This window comes from Protopterus annectens, chromosome 17.part0 (assembly GCF_019279795.1).
Source record: "Protopterus annectens isolate FY-2018-M chromosome 17.part0, PAN1.0, whole genome shotgun sequence".
Lineage (NCBI taxonomy): Eukaryota > Metazoa > Chordata > Ceratodontiformes > Protopteridae > Protopterus > Protopterus annectens.
In genome coordinates, this window is record NC_056751.1 from 391994426 (window position 1) to 392019842 (window position 25417).

General features: G+C 40.3%; 1 protein-coding gene across 1 annotated transcript in view; it reads left to right on the forward strand.

The window, feature by feature from the left end:
* NAP1L4 (nucleosome assembly protein 1 like 4) overlaps nucleotides 1-25417 on the forward strand; it is a 709070-nt gene that overhangs the window by 1219 nt on the left and 682434 nt on the right. The window lies entirely within an intron of this gene.

Genomic DNA, 25417 nt, shown 5'->3' on the forward strand with positions numbered 1-25417 from the left:
TATCTGATGGAGGTGAAGCAGATGACAGCATACCACAGCCAGCAGGTCCATCTGATGGAGGTGAAGCAGATGACAGCATACCACAGCCAGCAGGTCCATCTGATGGCGGTGAAGCGGATGACAGCATACCACAGCCAGCAGTTCCATCAGATGGCGGTGAAGCAGATGACAACATACCACAGCCAGCAGGTCCATCTGATGGCGGTGAAGTGGATGACAGCATACCACAGCCAGCAGGTCCATCTGATGGCAATGCAGCAGATGACAGCATACCACAGCTAGCAGGTCCATCTGATGGCAATGCAGCAGATGACAGTATATCACAGCCAGCAGGTCCATCTGATGACAGTGAAGCAGATGACAGAATACCACAGCCAGCAGGTTCATCCGATGGCAGTGAAGCAGATGACAGCATACCACAGTCAGCAGGTCCATCTGATAGCAGTGAAGCAGATGACAGCATACCACAGTCAGCAGGTCCATCTAATGGCAGTGAAGCAGATGACAGCATACCACAGCCAGCAGGTCCATCTGATGGGAGTGAAGCAGTTGACAGCATACCACAGCTAGCAGTTCCATCTGATGGCAGTGAAGCAGATAACAGCATACCACAGCTACCAGTGGAATGTCAAGAAGATGTGGATTGCTGTCCTCCTCAACACCATGAAGGACTTGAACAGACACCATTAAACAGAAATGGTAGTGATGAGGAACTCTTTAGGAGCCCGAACCACGCAGCAGAGGGCAGTATCAACATACCCACAGAGCGGGGCACTGTCATTGAAGAGCCCACTGCCATCAGCTTTGTCAGTGCCCTTAAAATTCCAGGTGTGTTGGAGTTTTCCCCCTGCTTACTATTTGCCAAGCTTGTCAGCTACACCTTCATTTACTGGCTATCACTGTTCATTCCCAACGTAGCACATTTGGATTCAAAAGGTGCTGGAGATATATCTACGCTCTTTGAATTTGGAGGAATTTTAGGTGGGATAATTGCAGGTATAGTTTCTAACTACACGGGAGGGAGAGCAACAACCTGCTGTGTGATGCTGATTGTAGCAGCTCCCATGTTGTTCCTGTATGACAGTATTGGTCAGAATGGAATTGGAACCACAGTTGCTATGCTGATTGTGTGTGGAGGTCTGGTGAATGGTCCATATGCTCTCATCACTACAGCCATCTCAGCTGACCCGTTTCAGCTCCTGCTTCACATCTGGAATACATTTGGGATCGCACTGGTTTCTACAACAAGCTTTCTGTACTTTTTAAGGGACCAAGATGGGGACCAGGAAAGCTAATACTGGGTCTTCCAGAGGAAATTCCCAAGGATTGCTGTACTTTGAAAGCAGAACCGGTATACCCGAAGAAGAAGAACAGTAATTCTTCAGATATGGGTCTGATGCACAATGATCAGTACAAGCAGAGGTCATTGTCACCTTTTCATGCAAATGTCCGAGAGCAGCGAACAAGACATGGTGGTTACATTGGTGAAACTGGTGGACTTTCAAGAGAAAAAGAGCGACCTTTGGAACATTACAGTTTGCATGATGAGCGTAGCACTTCATACACACACCAATCTCATACACACCCCCACCCTCTCTCATACATACACCATACCTCACACATCTATACTACAATGCCTACCTTCCCACAACAAGCTCTACTACTATCTACCCTTTTAATATCCCTAACCTACATTACCCAACTTAGCCTCCACACTAATACATACCTACCTCTAACCACACACACCACCACCTCACACCCCCAGATATATCCCACTCATATTCACAGATCTCTCCAGAACTTTACTCCTCCAGCCCATCCAATCTTTTCAAACTCTCCCACTCCCTACATCACCATCTCCTCACCCCACTCTATCTACTTTCTCTAAGACAACCCTCCCCCCAAAAAACATACTTCCCTTTATCCTCTACTTTTCTTCAATCAGCTCCTCTCTCATATCTCACTCTCTCTGTCAGGTGACATCCACCCTAACCCAGGTCCAACCCTTACCTGTACCCACCCTAACCCAAGTTCTAATCAACACAAACACAAGACTATCCATCTCATGACCCTAAATGCACAAAGCCTCCATAATAAAATCCCCAACCTTCATGCCTGGCTCTCTTACAACCGGCCAGACATAACCGCTGTCTCTGAGACCTGGCTCAAACCCTCCATCAGAGATAATGAAATCCTTCCTCCAGGCTATCACATTATACGCAATGATAGAACTCATAGAAAAGGAGGTGGCATAGCAATTATCTACTCCTCCACTCTCACTTTTACTCCATTGACCAACCCCATCCCAACATTTGCCAATTCAGAAATGACTGTAGGCTTTCTAAAATTTAACAACTATAAATCCATCTGCATCTGCTCCATCTACATCCCACCCGGAGACAATACCAAAACTCTGGAAGACATCCTCTCTTGGTTTAACTCAAACATCAAATATGAAATCTACATTCTTGGTGATGTAAATATTAACTGGACCTCCTTCCTCATAGATACCCCATCTCACTCTATCAACCTCTACAATTTCACCCAACTAATAGACCTCCCTACTAGACCAAACAAAGATGGTTCCTCCGGTACCATCTTAGATTGGATATTATCAACACATCCCAACCGTATCTCGAAAGCTGGTGTAATACCAGACCCCCTAGGCGACCACTTACCTGCCTTGACTGACCGCCTATCCTCACACATAGAAAAACAACACATTTTCAAACAATCCCATAACCTATCTTCCTTCAACCCCAAAATCTTCTCTGAATGCCTCAAGGTTACTAATTGGTCCCCACTGAAAATCCTTCCACTAGATTATGCCGTCACATATTTTAACCAAACCTTCCTTACCTTACTTGATAAAGTAGCCCCTTTACAAACCAAACGTATCAAAACAAATTCCTGCTCCTGGCTATCCCAAGAAACTAAATTGATAATCACTCAGAAAAACAAAAAGTGGAAACTGTACCAAAAACAGAAAAACCCCACCACCCTCCAAGAATATAAACATCTTCGTAACCTGGACAAAAAATCAATAACAAAAGATCGCAAAAACTACTACAGCAGTCTGCAATACAAACACTCAAACAATCCAAAGAAATTCTGGACATCCATCTCTTCAATACTGAACCCTGGTAATACTTCCAACCCCTGCCCCAATCCCAACCTCTCAAGTCTTGAAACAAACACTAACTTCAACACATTTTTCATTGATTGTATAGCTAAATTATCCTCCACTTTCCCCAATCCATCCATCATTACTAACCCCTCACCCTGCACCCCAAACCCCCTCTCTCACCCCTCCTCCCCCCGTTCTCCCTTAAACCTGTCTCCACATATACTATAACAAGACTACTGCAAAAGCTAAAACCATGCCGCAATGCCCCTGACAACCTTCCAGCAAATGTTCTTCAAATATCAGCCAAATCTATAGCCTATCCCATATCCATCCTCATTAATAGATCCATTCAGGAATCCTATGTACCAACCATCTGGCGTTATGCATACATAATTCCTCTCCACAAAGGTGGTAAGAACACAGACACTACCAACTTCAGACCCATAGCTATACTCTCTCCTCTCTCTAAAATTCTAGAGAAAGCCATCCACTCCCAGCTGATGCCCTACCTAATCCAACACAAACTCCTCTCTCCCACCCAGCACGGCTTCCGCCCAGGCCACAGCATCATGACAGCCCTCATTTCCTTCCTCGAAACAGTCAACCTAGCATGTGAGAGCGGCAAATACGTATCTTTTCTTTTTCTTGACCTCTCAAAGGCATTCGACACTATTTCCCATTCCCTCCTCCTGTCCCAGCTCTCACACTTGCATCTATCTTCCTCAACCCTAGACTGGTTCTCCAGCTACCTTTCCATGTGCCAGCAGGCTGTACAATGGAAAGAGTCAACCTCCACTTTCTTACCTACACCCACAGGAGTTCCCCAAGGATCAGTACTTGGCCCTCTGCTCTTCAACTTATTCATTAACAACTTTCACCTCTCCATCCCTGAAGCCTCAGTCATCCAATATGCAGATGACTCCACTATCATCTGCTCAGCCTCCTGCCCCTCCAAACTTCTACTTAATACCCAAACAGCCTTCTCCAAAATCGAATCATGGATGCGATCACATCACTTGGCCCTAAATGCCAACAAAACAAAGCTAATGATATTTACTCCCACTAAAACTTCCCAGTTCCACAAAGTCCAATTTTCCATCAAAAGCCACAATAACACTTCTCTTGAAATCGTTCCTAGTACCAAACTACTTGGCATTACCATCGATGAAAACCTAAAATTCGACTCCCATATCCTCTCAGCAATCAAAAAAACCCACCAGAAAATCGGCCTCCTCTACAGACACAACTACTACCTTACTCCATCTTCCCGTCATACCCTTGCATCTACCTTCTTTCTCCCCTCTCTCTTGTATGGTGCTCGCCTATTCTCAAACCTACAACTCGGACTACGTGCTGAACTTGAGGCCTGTTACAACAAAATCTGCAAATTTGCAACCAATTCTAAGAACTCTTCCCATCACTGTCACTCCCTACACACCCTAAACTGGCTAGAACTCCACAACCACCTAAAGTACCTACAACTTACAACAGCCCACAAACTCATCTTTAAACCAGCAGAATGCCCCTCTCTTGCTAAATCTCTAACACCCTACACACCTACCCATACCCTGAGATCCACAGGCCAAAACCTCCTGCATGTACACAAACCCATCCACCCAACTGGTAAACTACTACTATCCCACACTATAGCCAAACTATGGAACAATCTCTCCACACCACTACGTAATATACCTAACCACAACAATTTCAAATCCATGCTTCTCTCCCATCTCTCCTCCAAATGGGAATGTCCTTCATGCTCCCACCTAAACTCCCACACTACTAACTCCACACCTAAATCATCATTTCTTTGCCTACTTTAACTTAATTCAGAGATCTTGCTCAGAACACCTTTTCATAAATCTTTTGCATGCATGCCTCTGGCCTACCTTACTCATATATATTCTCAAACTTTCATTGTTTGTTTTTCTTATCCATTGTACCCATAATATTGTTTTTCTGTAATATTGTTAATTTGTCTCTATTCGTATGTATTTGTATGTCTGTTTGGGGCTTTTCCTCGGGTCTCCACTGAAAAGGGTAATTCTTACCCAGCTGGACCAACCCGTTAACAAAATGCAAATAAATAAATAAATAATGGTGAAAATGGTTTCAGGTGAGGCATTGTTTTTGGAACTGAGATGGGGGTTGTTATAAGTAATGGTGAAAGATGGTTTCAGGTGGGGCATTGTTTTTGGAACTGAAATGGGGATGTTGTTATGGGAAGTAATGGTGAAAGATGGTTTCGGGTGAGACATTATTTTTGGAACTGAGATGGGGGTGTTGTTATGGGAAGTAATGGTGAAAGATGGTTTCAGGTGAGACATTGTTTTTGGCAAACACAAAGTAATAGCTTGGTCTTTTTTGGGTTGAGTATAAGATGGTTTTGGTTGAGCCAGTTTTCAATAAACAAGGAGTACTGTGTTATAGTTTGGAGTTCAATAAAGGAGTCAGCAATGGAGATGACCGTGGAGTCATCTGCATACTGAACAAGTGAGGAGTGAGAGGCAGAGTTAGATAGTTGATTAGTAAAAACATTAAATAGCAGTGGTCCTAGAACTGACACTTGAGGTACTCCCATCTGTATAAGGTGCATGGGGGATGTAGCAGAGTTCACTTTGACAGACTGGAAATGGTTACTTAGGTAACTAGAGTACCAGGAAATAGTGGTGGAAATACGTTTAATAGAGAGAGTTTATCTAACAGTAGAGGGGGAGAGATGGTGTCAAATGCCTTTGAGAGATCAAAAAAGAGACAAGATACAAGTTTATTGTGATCTCTAACTTGTGAGAAAGTGTTTGTGAAAGAAATGAGGGCAGTAGATGTACTGTGGCCAGGGAGAAAACCATATTGAGTAGGGGTGATTAGGTTTTCTTGTGTAAGGTGTTGTAGGATTTGTTTGTGTACACATTTCTCTAAGATCTTGGAGAGGGGTGATAGAATTGTTATGGGACTATAGTTAGATAATTCAGTGGAATTGCCTCTTTTGTGGATGGAAAGAGTGTAAAATTTTTTCCACATGGCTGGGACTTTAGCTTCAGTAATAGATTGAATTATGAGAATAGAGATGGGTAAGGCAAGGGATTTAGCAGCTAGTTGGAAAAAGAGTAGAGGAAGACCATCAATTGAGGGAGAACATGGTTTAAGTTTGAGAAGAAGAGATTTTATGTATTTGGTGGACACCGATTTTAAGCAGAAGCCTGAGGATGGATTAGATGAAATGGGGGAGGGGGTGAATTAGAGTTTAGAAGGTTAATACGTTTACTGATAGACTTTTGAGGTAAGAGTTAAAGTTAGTAGCGGCTAGGAGAGGAAAGATAGCAGGGTTAGGTTGGGGAGTAGAAGGTTTACCAGGATGAAGAATTTGATTAAGAGTATGCCAGAATTTCTTTGGGTTATGTTTGTAAGTTTCAGGAGGATTTGAGTAATAATTTGTCTTGTCATTAATAATTGCTTTCTTAGTAAGGTTACAAAGTTGTCTATATTATTGGTGAAAAGGCAGTTTAGTTTTTTCCAGAGTTTGACAACATTGACTAACATGCTATAGGTACAAAGTAATTTTCCATCATGCAATTATACAAAACTAGATACAGATATACGACTACATCCAAGTTGCTGTGCATCTCACACTGGGTCTGGAAATATGACCAAATTGTGTGATGTATAAACTGGAATTGGGATTAGCAACTGGGATTGTCTCTGCTGAATGTTCAACCTTAGGGACGTTATAAATATTATCAGAAATGGTAGTGGAAAGCAAGACACATTCTAGGATGGGACCACTGTCTGAATTACTTTTAGATTTGGAGTCTGTATCACAGGAAGAATGCTATTATAATGGTTCTGGTACAGGAAGTAGATGTCTGCGAATGCTCCTGTACTCCACACCCTCAGATTTCACAAGATAGGATCTTTGACTGATCCGGTCAAAACCTTTTGCAGTTTGTGTCCTCACTGTGTCTCCTCCTTTAAATAGATGACAAAATCTGTTTGATTTGTTGTAGCTGGACTTCTGGAAAGAATGCTTTCTGAACAATTGGGCTTTGATCGCTTTGTTGTTTTTAGCTTTAGGCTTCAATAAACTGGAACTGATAGGCAATGTTGTCCTGGTCTACCTAGATAGTGTTTGAGCAGGTGAGCCAAGTATATCATCACCGGGTATGTTTCTGAGATTGACTTAGTTGAAAAAGACATCGGTATTGTATTACCCTTTGACTTCTCTAGTAATTGCTTTGCACTCTGTACTGCATGTTCAGCTAGTCTATTTGACTGTGGATATTCTGGACTACTAGTAACATGTATAAAGTTCCATTCTCTTGCAAATTTCTGAAACAACTGACTGGTAAATTGGGTGTCATTGTCAGATAAGATGGCTGGTATCAAAGCCATGGCCTCAAGCTCAATGCCAAAAAGTGCACTGTCATCCCCTTTGGTAAAAACTCTGTACCCTTGAACTACAACATACTACTTAACACTGAAAGTGTGAAAAGAGACCTGGGACACAGGTGGACAGTAGTCTCTCCTTTGATAATCACATTGCCACAGAAGTCAGGAAATCCTTCTATGTGGCATACCTCATCACAAAAGGTTTCTCATCCAGAAAAAAAGAGGTCATTGTTTCCCTCTATTCATCACTCATTAGACCCATTATAGAGTACAACGCCTTTTGGTATGTACCTCACAAGACATCTACAACAACTGGAAAGGCTACAGAAATACCTCACAAAGAGGATTACCGGCCCTCAAACAGATGCCCTATGCAGACCGCTCCCAAAACTCCAGCTTTACTTCATTGCACATCAGTAGACAACTAGAATCTTTATCATCTGCGAAGTACATAACAGACATTAACAATTGTTACAATAAGAAGGTCCTGCTGTATAAAAAGTAGTTAGGCTTATGAGCATCCGAGCTTGCTATAATCAAGGTAGTTAACGTGGTGGAAAGAAAGGTAGTGGGTGGATGGGGTGGGTGATATTAGAGGGGAGTTGCAAGGGCATAGCCAGCATGTTTTTAGGTGCGCTTTTAGTAAAGTTTTAAAGTGGGTGCATGATGGTATGTTGGTAATTGTGGGTGGGAGGGAGTTCCATAATTTGGCTATGGCGCAAGAGAATATTCCTTCTTCAGCAGAGTTATTGGCTTTAGTGACCTGTAAGTGATTTTTGTTGCTGGATCTTAGTGGTCTGGTGGTGCGATAGGGTTGGAGTAGATTCTGGAGGGATGGGACTTTTAGTGGATTGTTTACTAGTTTGTGGGTGAGTGTGAGTTGATACCATTGAAGGAGGTGAGGGAGTTCAAGCCAGCCCAGTTTAGCAACTGAGAGACAGTGGTGACTATGGTAGGATGCCCTGTGGTGAATTTATGTATTTTGTTGTAGCAGGTTTCAAGCTTGTTTAGATCGCATTGCCTTTAGGGTTGGTATATATTGGAGATGCATAAAGTAGGGTGGAGATAAGGTGGGAATTTGCTATCCCATCACTGTCACTCCCTACACACCCTAAACTGGCTAGAACTCCACAACCACCTAAAGTACCTACAACTTACAACTGCCCACAAACTCATCTTTAAACCAGCAGAATGCCCTCTCTTGCTAAATCTCTAACACCCTACACACCTACCCATACCCTGAGATCCACAGGCCAAAACCTCCTGCATGTACACAAACCCATCCACCCAACTGGTAAACTACTACTATCCCACACTATAGCCAAACTATGGAACAATCTCTCCACACCACTACGTAATATACCTAACCACAACAATTTCAAATCCATGCTTCTCTCCCATCTCTCCTCCAAATGGGAATGTCCTTCACATGCTCCCACCTAAAACTCCCACACTACTAACTCCACACCTAAATCATCATTTCTTTGCCTACTTTAACTTAATTCAGAGATCTTGCTCAGAACACCTTTTCATAAATCTTTTGCATGCATGCCTCTGGCCTACCTTACTCATATTCTCAAACTTTCATTGTTTGTTTTTCTTATCCATTGTACCCATAATATTGTTTTCCTCTGTAATATTGTTAATTTGTCTCTATTCGTATGTATTTGTATGTCTGTTTGGGGCTTTTCCCCTCGGGTCTCCACTGAAAAAGGGTAATTCTTACCCAGCTGGACCAACCTGGTTAACAAATGCAAATAAATAAATAAATAATGGTGAAAAATGGTTTCAGGTGAGGCATTGTTTTTGGAACTGAGATGGGGGTGTTGTTATGGGAAGTAATGGTGAAAGATGGTTTCAGGTGGGGCATTATTTTTGGAACTGAAATGGGGATGTTGTTATGGGAAGTAATGGTGAAAGATGGTTTCAGGTGAGACATTATTTTTGGAACTGAGATGGGGGTGTTGTTATGGGAAGTAATGGTGAAAGATGGTTTCAGGTGAGACATTGTTTTTGGCAAACACAAAGTAATAGCTTGGTCTTTTTTGGGTTGAGTATAAGATGGTTTTGGTTGAGCCAGTTTTCAATAAACAAGGAGTACTGTGTTATAGTTTGGAGTTCAATAAAGGAGTCAGCAATGGAGATGACCGTGGAGTCATCTGCATACTGAACAAGTGAGGAGTGAGAGGTAGAGTTAGATAGTTGATTAGTAAAAACATTAAATAGCAGTGGTCCTAGAACTGACACTTGAGGTACTCCCATCTGTATAAGGTGCGTGGGGGATGTAGCAGAGTTCACTTTGACAGACTGGAAATGGTTACTTAGGTAACTAGAGTACCAGGAAATAGTGATGGAAATACGTTTAATAGAGAGAGTTTATCTAACAGTAGAGGGGGAGAGATAGTGTCAAATGCCTTTGAGAGATCAAAAAAGAGACAAGATACAAGTGTATTGTGATCTCTAACTTGTGAGAAAGTGTTTGTGAAAGAAATGAGGGCAGTAGATGTACTGTGGCCAGGGAGAAAACCATATTGAGTAGGGGTGATTAGGTTTTCTTGTGTAAGGTGTTGTAGGATTTGTTTGTGTACACATTTCTCTAAGATCTTGGAGAGGGGTGATAGAATTGTTATGGGACTATAGTTAGATAATTCAGTGGAATTGCCTCCTTTGTGGATGGAAAGAGTGTAAAATTTTTTCCACATGGCTGGGACTTTAGCTTAAGTAATAGATCGAATTATGAGAATAGAGATGGGTAAGGCAAGGGATTTAGCAGCTAGTTGGAAAAAGAGTAGAGGAAGACCATCAATTGAGGGAGAACATGGTTTAAGTTTGAGAAGAAGAGATTTTATGTATTTGGTGGACACCGATTTTAAGCAGAAGCCTGAGGATGGATTAGATGAAATGGGGGAGGGGGTGAATTAGAGTTTAGAAGGTTAATAAGTTTACTGATCGACTTTTGATGTAAGAGTTAAAGTTAGTAGCGGCTAGGAGAGGAAAGATAGCAGGGTTAGGTTGGGGAGTAGAAGGTTTACCAGGATGAAGAATTTGATTAAGAGTATGCCAGAATTTCTTTGGGTTATGTTTGTAAGTTTCAGGAGGATTTGAGTAATAATTTGTCTTGTCATTAATAATTGCTTTCTTAGTAAGGTTACAAAGTTGTCTATATTATTGGTGAAAAGGCAGTTTAGTTTTTTCCAGAGTTTGACAACATTGACTAACATGCTATAGGTACAAAGTAATTTTCCATCATGCAATTATACAAAACTAGATACAGATATACGACTACATCCAAGTTGCTGTGCATCTCACACTGGGTCTGGAAATATGACCAAATTGTGTGATGTATAAACTGGAATTGGGATTAGCAACTGGGATTGTCTCTGCTGAATGTTCAACCTTAGGGACATTATAAATATTATCAGAAATGGTAGTGGAAGGCAAGACACATTCTAGGATAAGACCACTGTCTGAATTACTTTTAGATTTGGAGTCTGTATCACAGGAAGAATGCTATTTTAACGGTTCTGGTACAGGAAGTAGATGTCTGCGATTGCTCCTGTACTCCACACCCTCAGATTTCACAAGATAGGATCTTTGACTGATCCGGTCAAAACCTTTTGCAGTTTGTGTCCTCACTGTGTCTCCTCCTTTAAATGGATGACAAAATCTGTTTGATTTGTTGTAGCTGGACTTCTGGAAAGAATGCTTTCTGAACAATTGGGCTTTGATCGCTTTGTTGTTTTTAGCTTTAGGCTTCAATAAACTGGAACTGATAGGCAATGTTGTCCTGGTCTACCTAGATAGAAGTGTTTGAGCAGGTGAGCCAAGTATATCATCACCGGGTATGTTTCTGAGATTGACTTAGTTGAAAAAGACATCGGTATTGTATTACCCTTTGACTTCTCTAGTAATTGCTTTGCACTCTGTACTGCACATTCAGCTAGTCTATTTGACTGTGGATATTCTGGACTACTAGTAACATGTATAAAGTTCCATTCTCTTGCAAATTTCTGAAACAACTGACTGGTAAATTGGGTGTCATTGTCAGATAAGATGGCTGGTGTCAAAGCCATGGCCTCAAGCTCAATGCCAAAAAGTGCACTGTCATCCCCTTTGGTAAAACTCTGTACCCTTGAACTACAACATACTACTTAACACTGAAAGTGTGAAAAGAGACTTGGGACACAGGTGGACAGTAGTCTCTCCTTTGATAATCACATTGCCACAGTAGTCAGGAAATCTTTCTATGTGGCATACCTCATCACAAAAGGTTTCTCATCCAGAAAAAAAGAGGTCATTGTTTCCCTCTATTCATCACTCATTAGACCCATTATAGAGTACAACGCCCCTTTTGGTATGTACCTCACAAGACATCTACAACAACTGGAAAGGCCACAGAAATACCTCACAAAGAGGATTACTGGCCTCAAACAGATGCCCTATGCAGACCGTCTCAAAAAACTCCAGCTTTACGCCATTGCACATCAGTAGACAACTAGAATCTTTATCATCTGCGAAGTACATAACAGACATTAACAATTGTTACAATAAGAAGGTCCTGCTGTATAAAAAGTAGTTAGGCTTATGAGCATCTGAGCTTGCTATAATCAAGGTAGTTAACGTGGTGGAAAGAAAGGTAGTGGGTGGATGGGGTGGGTGATATTAGAGGGTGAGTTGCAAGGGCATAGCCAGCATGTTTTTAGGTGCGCTTTTAGTAAAGTTGTAAAGTGGGTGCATTATGGTATGTTGGTAATTGTAGGTGGGAGGGAGTTCCATAATTTGGCTATGGCGCAAGAAAATATTCCTTCTTCAGCAGAGTTATTGGCTTTAGTGACCTGTAAGTGATTTTTGTTGCTGGATCTTAGTGGTCTGGTGGTGCGATAGGGTTGGAGTAGATTCTGGAGGGATGCGACTTTTAGTGGATTGTTTACTAGTTTGTGGGTGAGTGTGAGTTGATACCATTGAAGGAGGTGAGGGAGTTCAAGCCAGCCCAGTTTAGCAACTGAGAGACAGTGGTGACTATGGTAGGATGCCCTGTGGTGAATTTGGCGATTTTGTTGTAGCAGGTTTCAAGCTTGTTTAGATCGCATTGCCTTAGGTTGGTATATATTGGAGATGCATAAAGTAGGGTGGAGATAAGGTGGGAATTTGCTACTGAAATCTTTGCTGCTTTGGTGAGAAGTTGCTTATTTCTGTATAACACTCCTATTTTTTTGTGGACTTTTTTTATGGTCAAGGATATGTGAATGTCAAATTTTAGTTTATTTTCTATTTCCACTCCTAGCAATTTGGTGTGTTCTGTTGGGTGTATAGTGGTGTTGTCTTTTGCTGTGATGTTAAAGTTGAGAGTTGTTTTGAGTATGTTTGGTGGGTTTGAAGATGAGTAGTTTAGTTTTGTTTGGGTTGAGTATTAACTGGGCATCGGATAACCAAGTTTCAACAGAGGAAAAGGCTTCCTGTGTGACTTTTTGTAGTTTGGGTAGCGACTGGGCTGAGCAGATGATGGTTGAGTCATCTGCGTCTTGTATGAGTGTGACATGTTTGGTGGCAGAGGCTAGATTATTGGTGAAAATAGAGAAGAGTAGGGGTCCAAGGATGGATTCTTGGGGAACCCCTATAGAAGTAAACTACTGGTGATACTGCACAAACAAGTCCAACGAAAACACTTAAAACGCCAAAAATTTAATGTAAAGCTTTCGGGTTAACTACCCTTCATCGGTACAGAGATTTACTATTTTTATGTACTGATGAAGGTTGGTTAACCCGAAAGCTTTACATTAAATTTTTGGCATTTTAAGTGTTTTCGTTGGAACCCCTATAGAGACAGGTAGTTGGAGGAATATGTCATTCTGCCATACAATGGATTGTTGGCGGTCAGGCAGGTAACTCTGAAACCAGTTGGTGACTGATTGAGAGAAGGATAGGTTATTGAGGACAGAGATGAGTTGTTTGTGTGGGGCCATGTCAAATGCTTTAGATTGGGCTAGGGAAGCAGCACAGGAGAGATAGCCATTGTTTTTATGCTGAAGGATAGTATTAGTAAAAGGAGAGTAAGGCAGTGGTGGTGCTATGGTTTGGTCAGAAACCATGCTGAGTATTGGAAAGGAGGTTGTTAGTAAGGAGGTAGTCTGAGACCTGAGAGTGAATGCATCTCTCTAGTATTTTGGAGAGTGGAGAGAGAATAGCTATGGGGTGGTAATTGGTTAGTTCTGTGGAGGGTCTGCCTTTGTGGAGGGGAATTATATGTGATACTTTCCACAGTGTGGGAACGTAACTTTCTGACAGAGATCGGTTAATCAAGATGGATACTGGGTAGGCCAGTCCATCAGCTGCGATTTGTAGGCATTCACTTGGGAGGTTGTCTGCTGCTATTTGGTATGCTTAAGTTTAGTTAAGAGTTTTTTATGCTGGAGGTAGGTACAGGAGAAAAAGAGAAGGCAGTGGGGAGATTACTAGTTGAAGGTGTGGGTTGGAGGGGAGGGGGGTTGTGTTGTTTAGCTAGTGATAGTATGGTTTGTGTGAAGTGTGTGTTGAATGAGATAGCAATATTTTCTGAGGAGTGAGGGATGTTAGGAGGAGGGGTACTGACTTTACCTGGGTGGAGGCTGAAGTTTATGAAGGACCAGAATTGTTTGGGGCTGTGTTGGGAGGAGTCTAAGGCAGACTGGTAGTATTGGAATTTGTCCTGTTTTATTAACTTTTTGACTCTATTGCGTAGTTCTAGGAATTTCTGTCTAGTTGAGGGGGATTTGGTTTTGCGCCAGTGCTCCCAGGCTTTATCCCTGTTTTTCATTTCTGACTTAGTGGTTTTCTGTAGCCATGGGGAGGGTTGTGCTTTGATTCTGGAAAGTCTTATGGGGCATGGTAATTAAGGATGCTCAGGAAGGTAATATTAAAAAATTCAACTGCGTCATCAAGACTGAGGTACTTTAGTGGATGCCAGTTACATTCTTTGAGGGATGAGATGAATGTGAGTGGGTTAAAGTTTAATTTTTTACATATTTGATGGTTGATGACAGGTTTAGCTTGGTATAGGTGTTTTTTGAGTAGTAATGTTGGGGAGTGATCACTGAGGCTATCTGATAAGCAGCCTGTTTATATGACTGGGGGCTCTTACTGACTAGTATCCAATCCAGGGTAGTGTGCTTGTTGGAGTTTTTATTTATCCTGGTTGGTGACTGGACTAGTTGGGTGAAGCCATGAAGGTTTAGATGATGGGTTGGATGGTTGCCAGAACTGGATTGCCAGTCAATATTGAAATCACCTAAAATTATAGTTTCTTGGGGGAGATGGTGGGTAGACCAGCTGAGGAGGTTTTCTAGTGAAGGGATGTTTTGGCCAGGTGGGAAATAGCATCCAAATATGTTGAAAATACTAGCCCTCTTTCCCTTTTATTTTGGTAGCTTTGGAACCTGGGTGATCATGATGCAAAATCTGGATGTATTCTTGTTGTAAGGAAGCAGGTGCAACAATTTTAGGACCTTTGAAAATAATGACATCTTTCATCAACACCTCATTTCTGTAAGGAAAGTAGGGTTGCACTTCTGGTCGTACACTAGATTGCTTTGAAGGCCATCCAACATTAATGTAGTGGTTGAACTTGTGAAAAACTTGATTAGTCTTTGTATGATCTCTTAGCTCATGAAGTCTTGTAGTAGAACAATTATGCACTTCCATGACATCAAAGTCAACATTTTCTGTGTCAAGCTGTTCTGTTGTATTTCTGGGGATCTGGATAAGGTATCAGCCAGATAAAGAAGTTTGCCTTTTGTATAGACTATTTTAAAGTTGTACTTCTGCAATTTAAGCATCATTTTTTGTAATCTTGCTGGAGCTGAATGCATAGGCTTCTTTAAATAAATACTACTTGATGTTATTGTTTTTTGTTAATGAAATATTTGTTCTTATTCAGAGGTTGATTATCAGTTTCAATCTGAATATCTCGACCATAGATGTAATAAAACTTGAAACATGCAAACACTATTGCCAAAAGTTCTTTACTCAATCTGAATATATTGCATTTCAGTTTGGGTAAGTGTTCTAGATGCATAGGCTACTGGTCTACCCTCTTGAAGAATAACTGTGCCAAGACAAAATTTTTTTTTATTCAAAAAATGTTTTATTAAAGATTATGAATTGAATAACAAGGAAATAACCATAAGTATGAATTTTACATTAATGAATAAGAACAAATATTTCATTAACAAAAAACAATAACATCAACTATTTACAAGGTGTCTACATGAAAAAGAAAGATGTCAGTTATATTAATTAGTGTTTCAAATTATGAATCTTTTAGTGATTTTTATTGTTTATTTAACAGATTCTTGAGTTGGATCCATGAATTATGTGCTGAAGTTGGTCTGGAGGTTCTTCCTTTAATACTATCTCCAGTCAACGAGTTTCGGTTGCAATATTCAAGCATTCTTTCCTTGATGGTGTTGAGACATTTTTCCAATTTTTTGTGACTACCTTCCTTACAAAAGGCCATGACTGTTGACATCATAGTATCTTAATGTAGGCGGAGTAGCTATTTTCTGCTTAAGGTTTTCAAATGCTTTCTGGTGATGTTCTAACCATGACCATGTAGCATTCTTATGTGTTAGCTGTCTCAAAGGCACTGTCAGCTTACTGAAGTCTGGTATGAGCTTGCCTAAATAGTTGACCATACCAAGAAAACGTTGTAGAGCTTGAACATTATCTGGTGCTGGCATCTCAAGAATGGCTGCTTGCTTGGATGGGTCTGGTCTCAAGCCAGTGCTAGCAAATAAATGACCTACATATCTAACTTCTGGTAGTATGAATTTGCACTTCAAAGGACTGAGCTTTAAGTTCACTTCACATGCTCTGTCTATTTCTCTCTTAAGATTTCTGTCATGCTCTGGTCCACAATTGCCTCTGACTAACAAATCATCTACTATTATGGCACAAGGATAACCTGAAAAAATTTGCTGCATTGCACGCTGAAAGACTTTACTTGCAGAATTTATTCCAAATGACATCTTAAGAAATCTGTATCTTCCAAATGGGGTACTGAATGTGGTCAGTAATGAAGATTTGGGATCAAGCATCACTTGCTAAAATTAACTTTTTGCATTTAAGACAGAAAAAACAGTGGCATTCCTTATTAGAGCTTCAACTTCGACTTTGACTGTACACATAGGATGATGTGGTCTTTTTAATGCTTTGTTCAAATCTCTTGGGTCAATGCATATTCTGATTTTATCTGAGCCTTTTTTGTGAGCTGCTACCATGGACAACACCCATTCAGTAGGTTCTGTAACTTGACAGATTGCACCTTGCTGCACCATTCTGTCCAACTGTGCTTTGACTTTATGCTACATAGCTATCGGAAATTTTCTTGCTGTCTGACCACTGGACTGATCTCTGGGTCTAACTTCATAGAATACACAACTGGAAGTTTGCCCAACTTGTCATCGAAAACATCAGCATACTCTGAGAAAATAGCTTCAGTAAAATTGGAACTAGGATATATGCTTATTTGACAAACTTCTTTGGTAAAAGAAAGCAGATTCCTTCTCAAACTGTCTCTGAGACCCAATAATGACTGCACAGGTCTTTGGACTACATAGAATAATAAGCTATAACAGTTCTTGGCCAAATAACATGGAAGCACTACTGAGCCTTCGGTTTGAATTTCTTCTCCTCCATAAACAACAAGTTTCACACAACTGGTCACATTTAGTTTTTCATCAGCTCTCACCTTAGCAAAAGTATCTGCGGACATACCATCACACTTTGAACTAGTGTCTACTTTGAGCTCAGTGGATTTACCATTGATCTGGACAGTACAAAATAGTTCATTCTTTGCCAATAAATATACTGCATCAGTCTTTTCCCCAATTACTGATACATCATCTACATAGAAAGACGACTGTTGCAGTTCACCTTGATCAATTTGCTTTTTTGTATGACCCTTCTTTATAACAGCGTGAGGCTTACTTGATTTGCACAATATTTGAAAATGGTTCCATTTCTTACATTTATGCCATTGCTGACCAAATGCTAAGCACTTTTCTCTTTTAGATTCATGGTTGGCACCACAATTGTGACAGTTAACAATAAAGCTCAACTTGGGTTTTGCTGATTCATCCTTGTACGCACTGAGAATGCTCCTTTAACTGAACTAGTCTTAGAACTTGTGGGATGACTGTGAGCCCTCCCAGGAAAACCTGCAGAGACAGCAGCTGCCACGTGCTTAGGCCTGTTTCTGCCTACCCCATGTTGCATAATGTCTACATTTGCTCAGGAGCCTGTTGAAACCATGCTCTTATCACTTGCAAGCATATGTGTGTGCCTTACTGTAATTTCATGAATTTGACAAATCTCAATAGCTTTGCTCAGCATCAAATCACTGTCACTAAGCAAAATCTCTCACAGCAGCATTATTAATACCACACACAAGCCTGTCCTTTTTAACTCATCTTTCAAGTCACCAAACTTACACAATTTAGCTTTATTTCTCAGGTTAGTGATATAAGCTGCAATAGTTTCTCCTTGCTTTTGATCTCTTGTGTAAAACAAATGGCTCTCTAATGTAACATTGGTATGGGGGTCACACATTTCTCTAAATTTGTACTTCAAATACTCGGGGGTCTTCCTTGATTCAGCCTGTACAACAATATGAAGATTTGCCCCTTCCCCTTCATACACTGCTGGTGCATACATAAATGAATGCTCTCTTTCTATGGCCTCTGACCTTGCTAGGTTTAGTAAAATGAATGCCCTGGTGCGTACATCTTTATCAGAATAAGCTGCTTGTATTAATATATCATACTCTTGTTCAAATATTGTCCAATTCTCTGCAATATTCTGCTCAAATACAAGCGGTAGTGGTTTGTGAAAGCTGTTTGCCATATTAATACATCTCAGTGAAGACTTTTGCCTGTGTACACAAACACGCACACATGTACATATGCCTGAAATTTATACCAGTACTTGTAAGTATGCCCAATAGCACAACAAGCCTCTGTGTAACTGAACTTTGCAAAATGCATTTCCCGGGCACTGTAATACTCTTGAAATCACCTCTTATCAGTGTAAGAGGCACTATGCAAATAAACTGGGCAGAAGAAGCTCAGAGTAAGAAACATTTCAAAGCAATTGCACTTTGCGAATAAACAATACACAGCACACTGAAATTTCCCCAAAATGGTGGTACTTTGCTAAACAACTCTGTATAGTGCAAGAAACACATTGTAGGTGGCACTCTGCAAATAGACACACCCAGCACAAGAAACTTTTTGAAATGGCTATATTTGACTGCACTTTATGAAACAGTGGCACTTTGCACACAAAAAACTCATTGGAATAAATGCACAGTAATAAACACACACTGTAAGCAATTTTACACACTTGAGATACTTCGAATGATTCTAGTTATACCATTCAGAGCGCCTGTCAATGCAAAGTAGTAGTTTATGCCAAAACACAGTAATTCACCAAAAACATGCAGTCACCTTGCTTTATTCATACTTAATGTGTCCATTCTTGTCCTTTTGTTATATTAGTTTTCCTCGTTTAATCTCTTTTCATACCAGTTATATTTTCTTGTGCTCGTTTTAACTCTAAACATGCTCGTTTTGCAATTCTGAAGTAATTTGAACCCTATATGTGCTTTTCTGATGCTCGTTTTATCAAATCGCTTAATGTCAAACATTTTGCTTAATTAATACATTTTTTATGCTTTTCATTTGCTTAATAAACATTTTTGTGCTATTCATTTGCTTAGTAATGCATGTTTTGCCTATGTGTTTTTTTGCCCTTGTAATGCTCCACAGGGGTGGCTCGTGCTATCGGTCTGCAGAACTGCAGCCCTCCCACCTAGAAATAAAAAATACATAACGTGAAACATAAACTTTAAAAAAAAAACTTTTCTTTTTTAACGAGTACTGGAACTGCCGCACATGCGCGGACACATTCAGACTGCCCCGCAGATGCCCAGGAATCTGTGCGAACTCTGACTGCCTGAGTCAGCAGTCCAGATGCAGAGAAGGTATTTTCTGCCCCGCAGATGCCCATGATGCCATGCAGTAGACGACTGCACAGAAGAGAGGAGCTCTGGACTGCTTGTGCCGCAGACAGGACCAATCAGGAGAGAGGTAAGCAGGGATTTGAGCGCAGGACCAATCAGGAGTGAGGTAAGTTGAGTTCAAAGTTCTTGCAGGGAAGCATTAAGTTGAACTTGAGTTTGCTACGTTGAGACAATGGAGTTGGACCTGGTTTACTGCTTCTGGACCCATTTACAGCTAATGGAGTGTGTGTGTGTGTGTGTGTGTGTGTGTGTGTGTGTGTGTGTGTGTGTGTGTGTGTGTGTGTGTGTGTGCGTGCAAAATCGTGCATCTATGTGTCTGTTTGAATGAGTGTATGGGTGCGGTTCATTTTTCAAGCAGCATGTGTATGGAAACCTGCCTTCTTTTTGTTAGGTACTAACAGCAAAAAGTACAGAATTTGTCTATGAAAAGAATATGTACAAGCTTATGAGAGTAACATTAGAGACATAGATAATATATGCAAATAATTCAGAGTATCGTTCATATATAGAAGCTTCCCTTGTCAACAGCAGTGCGCTGCATTGTATAAATCTAATACCAGTGAATTTAGGTGACATGGTTAGAGGTTGCTTCACCCCCCCCCCCCAGGTCCACCATACTCATGTGTGATAACAGTAACCATAGCCCTACTGCCATCCCTAACCTCAGTCATGCACATTATTTAATGAAAACTCTTTCCTCAACACTAAGCCGCTCAGACCCAGACTTCACATAAGCACAAGTCAACAATGTTAAACTTATCCCCTTATCTAGCCTGATCAGTAATCACTGGTTTAAATGCCAACAAATGACTGTAGTTCTGCAGAGGTGGCACTGGTCAGGTTTTCCTTTCAATGTTATTGGCATTGCACGATATGTATTCCCTTTATCTGAAAGAGCTTTTGATGTCACACAACCCTGTTTGAGATTTCCATTCCTCTGTTGAAATGTTACTGAAGGTTTCTAGTTACCCTGGGTGTCAGTTACATTTTTCTGTAATACCTCTCAATTTGGGAACCTTCTTCCACAGTCGGGGAGAGTTCCCTTATGCTAGCCAGTTTTAATACTTACCTACTCATGCTGGCCTACGATCTTTTCCAGCTATTACTGCAGTTTTATGCTCTGGTGCCATAATTATACTTTTTTATAGTAATGGTTCTTAGCTTGTAAGTACCTAAATAAACTTGAATTTGAATATGCATGTTTTCAAAAGCTGCATTAATAAAGTCTTGTTTTGGGATCTGCACATATGGGGCACACTTCAGAATCACATTTAAACAAGTCTTGCAATGAAGAACTGCCTTACTGAATTATCTCAGTGACAGTCATCGTCTGTGAAGATAATTATGAATACTGAAGCCTCAACTCTGACATGTATCATCCATCTCTGAAAACTTGTGTTATCTGTAAATGATTGTTTCCGCAGATGTTTCCTCTGTCTATAGTAAATTTACACATGAGGACCTTTACTCAAATGATATGGCCTGCTATTTTTAAAAAGCAAACTTTATTACAATGTCAACAACATTTCAAAGAGTTCAACAGAAAAGGAAACAGAGAACCTCACAAAACAGAAAAAAATAAAGAAAAAAATACAGGAATATAATCAGCATTCAGGTTAACAGTGCACAACTAAATCCTAATATGGGAGGTGTACTTAAATGGCAATTATTTATCGTTTCCCCTCTTTCTACATTTCCCATTAGGTATGCACTCTTAGTATGCAGCGTTTCCCTGTAAATTAAAAAAGGCTTCTGGTTACCTTCAGAAAGACCTTCTATACCAGATTTACCCACTCAAACCTCATTTCCATTGATTTATTACAAATAAATCTCCTGTTTTCAACAAAATTTCAATTTTCTTATTCCATAGCCAATACTCTGATAGGGAGTTTTGTTAGTTATCGATGTGGAGGAACTCTCCTTCATAAAACTTCATAACACATTCTGAACAGTAACACCCTGGCTTCTGCATCTTCCTTCTTATATCTCTAATCATTTAATTTGTAACCGAGGGAAGCATTCATTAACAAACCACTGATGCTCTCTCGCTCTCTCTCTTTCTCACTGCCCCTCTCTCCCTCCCCACAAGCAAGGCCTCTGCTAGTTTTGCAGGATTCTCCTCCTTCCTTCTCTATTTAATTGTCTTTATGGCAATAATAATATCACCACTAACAAAGCCCTCTCATGCTATGTCCAGTTTTCCTCTTCTGCCTCTTCTGGAATCCTTAAAAAAAGTCAAAGTGGAAAGCTTATCTTTTCTGGGCCACAGTTCCTCAATTAACAGGGATGATATAAAAATATTTACAACTTTGCAGTCATGTACAGATATGCACCCATGTGCTACATAACCCTTCCTCCACATTTCTTACACCATCCAGGGGGATCTATGCAAATTTTCTGCTATCTACATGACATATAAAAAAACTTATGATGGCATTTCCACATAAATACCCAATGTTTTCTAGATGTCGTGGTGCATGTGGAAGCCAAGTAAATCCAGCTTTACTGCATGTCAGTATTTTCCCTACAGCTTTTTACCTTCCATGCAGCTGATCATCTGCCATGAGGTCCTCTCATTCATTACCGGGTCTTCCAAAGTCACCTTAGCCTCCCCGGGCGTAACTGATCAATGCCAGAGGTTGGTAAGGAGATCAGAAAATGCTAGTACAGCATCATACTTCTGTGCAAGAATGTGCTCTAACTCCCAATACCCCATGGAAGCTTTGTGAGCTCCACAGGTACTGTTCTTGGGAGGTGCATCTGTGCCTCCACACATGCATAACCTCCAGACTAAACAGTGCACCACCTGTGTAGCATGGAGCTCACCTGACTTGTAATGCTGCTTTATTGCAGGAAGCATAAGCTGCTTCACTTTCCCCAGACTTGACAAGCAGACATCAGTGAATCACTTCCATCCTCTTCCCGTGGCCTCTCCAGCACTCAACTCTAATCAAACAGGGGTCATCTGGGTGCGCCACAAGGCCACTAATGTTTTCCCTAACAGCTTTGTCCATCTTTCCTCAAACATTACTTTCACTGCTTCTCTCATTCCATGCAATAACGTATAAATCTTCCTTATTCAAGACTAATCCACTTGGTCTGTTTCTGTTCAAGGTTAGCCCCAAGCAGGTAATTCCCCCAAACTGACAATCTATTGAGTTACTTAAAACAATTAATAAAGGCTTCCTGTTTTTAATTGATACCTGAAAACAAACTATGGATGTCCTTGTAGCCAGGCCACCAAATGCACCACTCCATCATGCAACACTAATGTTACTTTTATAGGTGCTAACCACAGTGTCTGATATTCTCTTCTTAACTTTTCTATCACCCTGATGAATGCTTCTATTATCTCTCACCATGTCCTAGATATCTGACCATCATGGAATTTTAGGATCCATTCCCTGAACTTATCATAACCCTTCTCAACTATTTTTATTGAGACTCTAGCTGCACTGTCCTTCAGCACCATACTTCTCAACTGTACAAATTTTTGCAGAATATCCAGATTTTTGCCTCATATTTCTGGTCTATTTTTCATAAAATTGTGGTTTTCTGGGAAATTAGTGGCAAACCATTAAAGACTGAAGTTAGAAAATAATGACAGACATTTGAGTTTCAGATTTCATACCCTTCAGAAAAGTCATACCAATGCAAGACCTACTATTTTATTATCTTTCTAAGTTTATAAGAGCAATATTTAAAAATTGTCCTTATTTTTGGGCCTTTGTACCATTTCTGTTTATGGCTTTGTCCAGATTTCTTGCTCTGAGGTTGAGAGGTATGACAAATGTGTCAGGGCCATCACCGTCAGCCAGAGACATTTCTAATTGTGACATACTTGTTGCACCCCACTCCCCCATGTAGTGACTCTGGATGTGTCCAAGCAAGGCAAGGAGCAATTATGCAGTGTAAGTGTGCAGAGTATCCCCCCATCCAAGGAAGACACAAGAACTACAGTGGCTTTTCATCTGTCCTTGATTTTGCAGAATGTTTTGGTTTTCTATCAAATTTTTGTACTGTTGATTTATGCTTCTTATTATTCAGAAAATGCATGTTGTTGCAGTGTCTGTTGCCCTGTGTTTAAGTAGCAATGGTTTAATGACCATCAGGTAAGTTTGTCTGAGATTGTAAGATGCAAGTAAGCTTTAATAAGCATACTGTTAAAGAATTACCAACACTGAAAGCCTTTTTGTTGTTGCCATGCAGAGAATATTTACATAACTAGATAACGTATAAGCCTTAGGTATTGAATTGCATATGACAGTATTTGTAATAAAGGACAGGATTACAGTATTTTCAGAACCTCATTACATTTGTTGGAGTCTTGCAGTCATCTTTGCAGGCTTTACTCGTAAACTAAACAGAATGGCAATATATCATGTGTGGTCCATAACCTGTGCAGTAATCTGTTAAGCAATTTATCTTGAGCTTGTTTCATGTTTGCTGTTCAGTTTTTACTTTGATCCTGTTTTACCCATGAAACAAGTAGATAGTTGTTGTCAAGCAGCAGGTCTTTTTGGATAAGAAATATTTTTACAAGTGGGGGTATCACAGAGATTCAGCATGTTACTTGGTACTTTTATAAAGCTGAATATAAATTATAATTAGAACTACAGTGCAAGGAGACATGGTTTGAGTTGAGTGCTGCTTATTTTTTTTTATACTTGATTTTGACTGGCATTCCAGTAAGGTATTTAAAAAGTAATTTATTTTTTCATGCCTCACAACCTTTTTGTTTCCATCTAGATATGAAGTAAGCTGTCATGTAGACAATGCATTGAAATATTTTTTTCTTCTACACTTATTTTGTCTTGATTGGACTCTCATAATGACAGTTTAGCACCCAGAGCAGCATATTTAAAGTCCCAGTTTTTGTGGTTTTGAGCATAGACCCATCCCTTTCTAGCTGGCCACACCCCTTTCCATTGGCCAGACCCATTCAACTATCTCTTGCAGCCCCCCTTTGATTTGAAGTCACCAGTCGCCACTGATGCTCCGTTTTATCTTTTTTTATAAAACAAATCATTTGTGCAAATTTTCATTACCATCAGTTCATTTCTGACCCTTTTTTGCATTCAATTCACTTAGTTTGCCTTCACTGTTAACTCTGCACATCATAGCTCTGAATAGCAGTCTCTGGAATCCTGGTTCTGACACCATGTTGCTTGTCTAGTCAGGATGAAGTAGATGAACATTGTGGGCTCTGCTCAAGCAGCTTTATTAAGTACAAACATAAACATGTATACAAACTAGTTGTTTCATGCATAGATGTTCACACTCTGGCTGTACTCACAAAATGGCACTAAAGATAGCAGAAATACTTCTTAAAAGTACAACACATCCATTATTCTATAACCCCCGATAGCCAAGGATGCCCAGTCCCAGAGCACAGCTTTGACTGCTAACTCTGTGTGCCTGGATCATTCTACTCTTACAGTGTAAATAAACTCTGAAAGCATTTGATGAATGTTACCCGACATTTATTGTTAGAAAGGAAATGCACGTCCTCAAGTATATAAAAAGTGTAGGGGTCAAAAATCTTAAAAATGCTAGTCTGCCTGATAAGAAAAGATAACATTTTCTCCAGCTATGTACACAAACATGTATTTTGTTCAGACTGCTTTAAGGTTTTGTCTTTCTTTGCATGAGGGTTAGCATATAGAAGTACATACCCAGATACACGAGAGAGGTTGTACACCACATAAAGGACACAGTCATTCCATAGTCTCATAGCTGTTGTGCTGGGGCATTAAGGGACATTACAATGCAGCCTTGAAAGGTTCACAAAAGTCATTTAACACAGATTCTACTTGATGTGTGTCTTTTCCAGGCACTGAGATAGAATT